The following is a 7062-nucleotide window of genomic DNA, read 5'->3' on the forward strand; positions in this document are numbered from 1 at the left end:
AGCACGTCATCTTCGTGGTGCAGCAATTTTAATGGCCAGTAGTGTATTTTACTTGTTAAAAACTTCCTAAAGCCAAAATCGCACATATATTTGTATATTTACACCAACCGGTTGCGACAGACTTTGCTGTGATCTTTATTTGCACCTTTCACGCCGTCTAAAGTGGATCTTCAATGATTAAGCTATGTCCAGCTAACGTTAACATGTGTTACTGCGCATTTTATTGTGTACTGTGTTTTTTATGACGTAACAGTCATCTGTAAGCCTTACGTATATGGACATGGCTATGTGCACAAGGAGCTTTCAGAGTTTAAATGTTTTATTTGTGACAGATCTGTACATAATGTGTTGCATTTTATGTACATGACAACTCGGAGTTAGGTCCAACTGAAAATGGACACTTTTATAACATACATTTTTGAAGGTATGTAAATGTACAGTTTCATTTCCGTTTCTTATAATGCCAAACTAAATCTCTTATCACAAATATTACATCATAACTCGTGATATGAGATATATTCCATGCATATGCGCTATGATACAGACCTGGAGATGACAGGGAAATCTGTCGAAACCGGTTGTTTGTAAATAAAGAATAATTTATGCGATCTTAGCTTTGGAAAGATTTTGTCGGGTAATTTTAATCGGACTGTAGGCAGTAGACGAGAAGCGTAAAAAGAACGTTGTTTTGAAGTGCAACATAAGAGTATTATGAGATCAATTGAGGCTATGTTCTAAAAACATTCTGCTGAAGTCAGGTTCGCGTATGAAATCTCGAGTTTACTCCGCTGTCCACGAGGCGAACATTTTAGAAACGTAACGCTAGAAACACATCGTGGGGTCAGGAATAGAGTCGCCAACGAACTCTGTGACACTTGTGATCCGCGTTGCCTCTCCCCCTTTCGTCGGTTACTGGGAAATATCTGGCTGACAGTTGCACGTGTCCAGGCGGCGCAGAACGCCGGCACAAACAGCGGTTTGACGTATCGAGAGGTATCGCCACGCGCGACAACGCGACCGCGCAATCGATATGTGTCATCTCGCGGGGATTGCAAGTGACAAGCTGCCAGCGACACGGCCCGACGCCGCCACCGGCCGCTTCCTCGTTTCGTGCCGGCCCCGTTTCCGCGTCTCCCACGAGGGACGCGCTCCCGCCCGAGTCCAAGCTCTTCCCTCCCCAGCGCCGATGCGGACGCCAAAGAAAGGAGGGGGGAAAAAAACAAGCCACGGAGGCGTGTCAGCAGGCGCGGCGCAGCGCGGCGTGGAAGCAGCGGCGGCCGTATCGTGAGGGCATCCGCAGTGTGCCTCTGGAATCGACCAGTGCAGTCGGCCGGGGAGCCGCGCCAAGCCGCACTGCGGCCCAAACTGCGTCCCGCCTGCCTCCCTAAGCGCTGCCGGCTCTTCGCAGAAGCACAACCCCACCAGATGGCGAACGCGAAGGGCCCCGCATCCAGTGTTACCACACCCGCAACACTCTGACTAGTGCGGAACGTCTGCCCAGCCCACTGAGATAAAGCTGATTCACACTGGGCGTCACCGGAATTGAAGGCGAGGACACCGTCACACGGTGGTGTCTTCACACTAGATGGAACGTCAACATGACGTCTGTTCGCTTGGCCCAATACCGAATACTGGAAGTGAGGTTATGAAATGTTATCCGTAGTTCCGAAAGTCGGAATATAGTCTCAGAATTAAGAAACTAACAATGATCAACTTATTAATGGCCAAACCGAATTTATAACATATGGAGGAGGAGGAGGAGCTTAGTGTTTAACGTCCCGTCGACAACGAGGTCATTAGAGACGGAGCGCAAGCTCGGGTGAGGGAAGGATGGGGAAGGAAATCGGCCGTGCCCTTTCAAAGGAACCATCCCGGCATTTGCCTGAAGCGATTTAGGGAAATCACGGAAAACCTAAATCAGGATGGCCGGAGACGGGATTGAACCGTCGTCCTCCCGAATGCGAGTCCAGTGTGCTAACCACTGCGCCACCTCGCTCGGTTATAACATATGTTCTTGACTAAGTTTGCATGGTAAACTACTGAGAATTGAAACAACAGGAAAAGTGTAATCCAAAGACTTCAGAATATCGACATTTATTTGCTAGAGACAAGATATACATACAAACACTGCAAACAATATTAAGAAGCCAATAAATACAGATTTTTATCTTACTCTTTTATTTCTTCCGAAGTAGAAAATAACGTCAAAAAACTGTGTTTTTGTATTCAATAGAACAGACTTCAGTACGTAACTGGAATTCTTTGACATTTTATGAATACAGGGTATCCCAAAAGGAAAAAGGGACAAATTTCAGGGACAGATTCCTTGCATCAGAACAAGAAAAAAAGTCTGGTAAACTAGGACACCAAAGCGCATACCTTAAGAGGTATTATGCAGAGATTATATCGTGGCAGTTTTAGGTGGGGTCGGCCGGGGTGGCCGACCGGTTCGAATCCTGCCTCGGGCATGGGTGTGTGTGATGTCCTTAGGTTAGTTAGGTTTAAGTAGTTCTAAGCTCTAGAGGACTGATGACCTAAGAAGTTAAGTCCCATAGTGCTCAGAGCCATTTGAACCTTTTTTTTTTTTAGGTGGGGAGTGTTTTGAACTGTGGTTTCGTAAGATACCGGTAGAGATCGGGCCTGGAGTATCACTGCCAACCACAGCAAACAACTGCGCTATAGCCACTACTAAATGATTTTTCTATTCTAGGTTGCTTTATGTTGTCGATTTCTTGGTTCAAATGGCTCTAAGCACTACGGGACTTAACTTCTGAGGTCATCAGTCCCCTAGAACTTAGCACTACTTAAACCTAACTAACCTAAGGACATCACACACATCCATGCCCGAGGCAGGATTCGTACTTGCGACCGTAGTGGTCGCGCGGTTCCAGACTGTAGCGCCTAGAACCGCTTGTTTTGAAATGAGTGAAGAGACTAATCCAGGTGCATAAAGCTATTCGAATACGACTTTCATCACAACAAAAGAAATCATCGATCCCTAGGGGCGTTATGTTAGTTCTGCTTTCGAGGAAGCACAGAACGCCGACGTAGGATGGCAGCCCTCCGAGAGGGAAAAGGGGGGGGGGGGTCTTATTGGCCCGCACCGCTCCTTCTTCTTGGGCAGTCGTAAGTTCAGTTTTGTTTACGGTCGCGGCCGACTGTCACGATATGCTGTCCGCATAATATGCGAACTTGTTCATATTGGATAGTACGAAACACATCTGTTCTTCTGCAAGTTCTTTGCTTTTCACATTTTGTGAGGAGGAAGTATGGACCAAAACAAGAAAAAAGAAGTCTCGTAAACATGGGCCGGAAGATGCATACCTTAAGAGCTATAAGCACATGTTCAGTTGAAGAGATGTGTTTCACTCAAGCGAAGATGAATAAGTGCTCATAGCTTTAAAATATGCATTTTAGACCCAATATTTATTAGAAATTTATTTCTTGTTTTGGTCAATACTTTCTCGTCCCAAAGTATCGAAAGCAAAGACCGTGCAGTAAAAGGGATATGATTCATAGTATCGAAAATTGACAAATGCTCATACCTCTTAGGGAATACATTTTAGAGCGCATGTTTACTAGACATTTTTTACTTATTTTTGTATAAGAACCAGGTCCTACTTCTGTCGATGTCTAAAGTCTAAATGATTTTTCGCTTTCAGATATATGGAAGGAAGGACGATTAGGATTTAACGTCCCGTCGAAAACGATGTCATTAGAGACTGAGCACAAGCTCTTGTTGTGTCAAGGATACGGAAGGAAATAGGCCGTGTCCAGTCGAAGGAACCGTCGGGGCATTTGCCAGGAGCGATTTAGGGAAATCACGGGATATCTAAATCAGGATGGTCGGACGCTGATTTAAACCAGAATGCGAGTCAATGCTGAAACCTCGCTCGGTTTCAGATTTATAGCCTCGTGTGCAAGAATACTCAAACGAACTTCTGCAGTGTGCCACGGAAACAGAGCAATCAACAAAATATACATGTAGAGCTACAAGCACAACAATAACGCGCTACCTACCCGACAATGAGTGGCGAGGGTAATTCTGGTACCACTAACTGATTCCTCCTTCCGTATCACATTCGCGAATATCTCGTAGGATGATTATCACGAAACCTCTGTTTTCGCTCTAATTTCTCGAAATTTATCGTTTTCATTTCGCGAGTGGTATGTGGCAGAAAGTAATATTGTTGTGCTTATCTTCTCGGAACGTACTCTCCATGACATATAACGCCTCTCTTCTAGCATCTGCCACTGGAGTTTGTCGAGCATCTATACAACCCACGCTATTACTTTCTCATCGACAGCAATAGAGTTCCAGATGTGTGCAGCATATTTCTGTGAGGAGACAAACTTTTACGGTTGATCTAGAAGAACCAATATGAGACGAAGAAACCTTGAAAGGAAACTCCCACTCAGAAAGTAATAACCAAAACAGGACTAACAGGAAATGAGAACACCGCCCAAACTTCCAACGGAAGAGAAAATAATATGACCTCTAATGAACACGCCGTCTTACTTCTTAACGAGCGATGTGGCGCAGTAGTTAGCACACTGGACTCGCATTCTGGAAGGCGACGGTTCAGATCCCCGTCCAGCCATCCAAAACTGGTTCAAATGGCTAGGAGCACTATGGGACTTAACTGCTGAGGTCATCAGTCCCCTAGAATTTAGAACTACTTAAACCTAACTAACCTAAGTACATCACACACATCCATGCCCGAGGCAGGATTCGAACCTGCGACCGTAGCGGTCGCGCGGTTCCAGACTGTAGCGCCTAGAACCGCTCGGCCACTTCGGCCGGCCAGCCATCCAGATTTAGGTTTTTCCGTGATTCCCTTAATAGCTCGAGGCAAGTAAAGGTATGCTTCCTTTGAAAAGGGCAGAGACGATAATCCCACCAACTAAAGTTTTGAGCGGCAAAACAGTGCTCCAATCTGAGACCGAGATGCAATATGGCCACGGTACATTTGTGCTTTATTCTTTGGTATTTTTTGTCTTCAGAGGAAAGTAAAATACATGATAAAGTTTATCCATATTCCCACAGGCGTGTGCCAGGCGATGAGGCCAGTACTTTACAGCAATGAAATGAGGAGATAGCGACATGAGTTATTCATATAATTAAAGCAAACAAGAAACAAATCTCAACCTACAATCTTCAATATTCAACGTTGTTACTCTTTAGAGATAATTAATGCAGTAGAACACGGAAAATAAATGGCTTAGAATAGTGCATCTTAATACATTACCTGACAGAGAGTAACAGAATACCTATGAATGGACATTAATGTGGGGCGTGCCCACCCTTCGCCTTTATGAGGGCTTGAACTCTGCTGGGAACAATTTCAGTGATATGTCTGAGAAGAAACAAAAGCACACATCCACAACTATAACAAACGACGCCAATGCCCCCCCCCCCCCCCCACGCCAACCAGTGTCAACGTCAAAACCTTTTTCCGAGCTGCCTTGGCGTTACGTCCCGTTCAATTCCGTTTCGTTGACGGCCTTTGTAAATGCCGCCATTTGAAATGTATTGTGGAATGTCTAGACGCTCTGTTCCGCGTCGTGAACTGTGAATCGACCTCTATAGGTCTTGTACACCTATTTACAATGTTTCTCTTTCTTGCCTTTTTCCTCTTCGCTGGTGCTACTGAACCATGTCGTTTGACGGCTTCGCGCCTTTCAGGCTACAACGTCAAACGGACAGAGCTAGTTTCTCGTGATCTCTACAATTTCTTACGGCACTTGACGTGACTTTCACATGGAGCAGTATTCTTCAAATCGCTGTAAGTACATCGAAACTGGTACTTTTTCAATGTATTGGCTTTCGGGCCGTGCCCATTCAGCCATCACAATAGTAATATCAATCATGACAATACGAAAATAATGACAACACAACGCCCAGTCCCCGAGCGGAGAAAATGTCCGACTCGGCCGGGAATCGAACCAGGGATCCTTCGCTTAGCAATCTGCCGCTCTGACTGCGCAGATATCGAGGCGGACGAACTGATACTTCGTATTAGACAGTGTGTTTAGGGTTTCTCCCGTTCCGCTAAGGGGTGAAGCGTAGGAAAAATAACTGCTTAAATACCTGTCAGTCTCATTTTATCTTCATGGTACCTACAGAGGAAATAGTTGGAAGGTTGAAGAATGTCCCTGGATGCGGTCCTAAAAAGCTTTTCATGAAGTTTTATTCGGTAATTTTAGTAATGTATTTGGTCTACTTGCAGATTCCATAGCATCTATGGTACTCTCACAAAAGTAACACATGGTTATGGTCATTCACTCTATCCATATTCATACGTATTCTTATTAACCTTCATAGTTCGAGGTGATATGTGTCCTAAAATCTTATGGCTATTCGATTACAAACCGTACAAGCATATCACGAACAGCCTCTTTAGCAGACTAACTGTAGTTTCAAAGTATTCCACCAGCCAGTCTAAGCCTGCTGTTTACTTTTATCCAACTGAGCTCTCGTGATACACTATGTGATCAAAAGTATCCGGTCACCTGTCTGAAAATGACTTAAAAGTTCGTGGCGCCCTCCATCGGTAATGCTGGAACTGAATATGGTGTTGGCCCACCCTTAGCCTTGATGACTACTTCCACTCTCGCAGGCATACGTTCAATCAGGTGCTGGAAGATTTCTTGGGGAATGGCAACCCATTCTTTACGGAGTGCTGCACTGAGGAGAGGTATCGATGTCGGTCGGTGAGGCCTGGCACGAAATCGGCGTTCCAAAACATCCCAAAGGTGTTTTGTAGGATTCAGGTCAGGACTCCGTGCAGGCCAGTCTATTACAGGGATGTTATTGTCGTGTAACCACTCCGCCACAGGCCGTGCATTATGAACAGGTGCTCAACCGCGTTGAAAGATGCAATCGCCATCCCCGAATTGCTCTTCAACAGTGGGAAGCAAGAAGGTGCTTAAAACGTCAGTGTAGGCCTGTTCTGTGAAAGTGCCATGCAAAACAACAAGGGGTGCAAGCCTCCTCCATGAAAAACACGACCACACCATAACACCACCGCCTTCGAATTTCACCGTTGACACTACTCACGC

This window comes from Schistocerca cancellata, chromosome 4 (assembly GCF_023864275.1).
Source record: "Schistocerca cancellata isolate TAMUIC-IGC-003103 chromosome 4, iqSchCanc2.1, whole genome shotgun sequence".
Lineage (NCBI taxonomy): Eukaryota > Metazoa > Arthropoda > Insecta > Orthoptera > Acrididae > Schistocerca > Schistocerca cancellata.